Source organism: Triticum dicoccoides, chromosome 7B (genome assembly GCF_002162155.2).
Source record: "Triticum dicoccoides isolate Atlit2015 ecotype Zavitan chromosome 7B, WEW_v2.0, whole genome shotgun sequence".
NCBI lineage: Eukaryota > Viridiplantae > Streptophyta > Magnoliopsida > Poales > Poaceae > Triticum > Triticum dicoccoides.
This window is the reverse complement of record NC_041393.1, coordinates 16,446,337-16,448,481: the sequence shown is the minus strand read 5'-3', so window position 1 is coordinate 16,448,481 and position 2,145 is coordinate 16,446,337.

The window sequence follows — 2,145 nt, the reverse complement described above, 5'->3', positions numbered from 1 at the left end:
CACGAGCCTGAAATCCCAATTTCAGCCCTCGAAACATCTCATATGTTCCGCGACATTTCAAAAATGTCTTCGGTGGCTCAATTCTAAACCATTTAACATTACCGAACTATCATGTAGTCATCAAAACGTGTATGTCAGATGTTCGCAACATCCACAGACCACATTCAAGGTCCAACACACCGAGCGGTGCATTAAGGACATAAGCCTTCTACTGTCTGCATAATTGCTACTCTCAACTTTCAACTATATTTTCTCTAGGAACATATCTAAAACAGTAGAACTAAAGCGCGAGCTATGACATAATTTGCAAAAACCTTTTGACTATGTTCAGGATAAACAAGTTCATCTTATGAACTCCCACTCAGATAGACATCCCTCTAGTCATCTAAGTGATTACATGATCTGAGTCAACTAGGCCGTGTCCGATCATCACGTGAGACGGACTAGTCACCATCGGTGAACATCTTCATGTTGATCGTATGTACTCTACGACTCATGATCGACATTTCGGTCTCTTGTGTTCCGAGGCCATGTCTGTACATGCTAGGCTCGTCAAGTCAACCTAAGTGTTTCACGTGTGTAAATCTGGCTTACACCCGTTGTATGTGAATGTTAGAATCTATCACACCCGATCATCACGTGGTGCTTCGAAATGACAAACTTTCGCAATGGTGCACAGTTAGGGGGAACACTTTCTTGAAATTTTAATGAGGGATCATCTTATTTACTACCGTCGTTCTAAGCAAATAAGATGCATAAACATGATAAACATCACATGCAATCAAAAAGTGACATGATATGGCCAATATCATTTTGCTCCTTTTGATCTCCATCTTCGGGGCTCCATGATCATCATCGTCACCGGCATGACACCATGATCTCCATCGTCATGATCTCCATCATCGTGTCTTCATGAAGTTGTCTCACCAACTATTACTTCTACTACTATGGCTACCGGTTAGCAATAAAGTAAAGTAATTACATGGCGTTGTTCAATGACACGCAGGTCATACAATAAATTAAGACAACTCCTATGGCTCCTGCCGGTTGTCATACTCATCGACATACAAGTCGTGATTCCTATTACAAGAACATGATCAATCTCATACATCACATATCATTCATCACATTCTTCTTGGCCATATCACATCACATAGCATACCCTGCAAAAACAAGTTAGACGTCCTCTAATTGTTGTTTGCATGTTTTACGTGGTTGCTATGGGTTTCTAGAAAGAACGTTTCTTACCTACGCAAAAACTACAACGTGATATGTCAATTGCTATTTACCCTTCATAAGGACCCTTTTCATCGAATCCGATCCGACTAAAGTGGGAGAGACTGGCACCAGCTAGCCACCTTATGCAACAAGTGCATGTCAGTCGGTGGAACCTGTCTCACGTAAGTGTACGTGTAAGGTCGGTCTGGGCCGCTTCATCCCAAAATACCGTCGAAACAAGATTGGACTAGTAACGATAAGCATATTGAACAAAATCAATGCCCACAACTACTTTGTGTTCTACTCGTGCAAAGAATCTACGCAATAGACCTAGCTCATGATACCACTGTTGGGGAACGTAGTAGAAATTCAAAATTTTCTACGCATCACCAAGATCAATCTATGGAGTAACCTAGCAACAAGGGGAAGGAGAGTGCATCTACATACCCTTGTAGATCGCTAAGCGGAAGTGTTCAAGAGAACGGGGTTGAAGGAGTCGTACTCGTCGTGATCCAAATCACCGGAGATCCTAGTGCCGAACGGACGGCACCTCCGTGTTCAACACACGTACAACCCGGTGACGTCTCCCATGCCTTGATCCAGCAAGGAGAGAGGGAGAGGTTGAGGAAGACTCCGTCCAGCAGCAGCACAACAGCGTGGTGGTGGTGGAGGAGCGTGGCAATCCTGCAGGGCTTTGCCAAGCACCGCGGGAAAGGAGGAGGGAGAGAGGTAGGGCTGCGCCAGGGAGAGGTAAAACTCATATGTTGGCAGCCCCAAAGTCCTCAAGTATATATAGGGGAGAGGGAGGGGGGTGCGCCCCCTCTAGGGTTCCCTCCCTAGGGGTGGCGGCAGCCCAAAACCCATCTAGGGTGCCACCAAGGGGGGGAGGGGAAACTTGCCCCCCAAGTTAGGTGGGTGCGCCCCCTC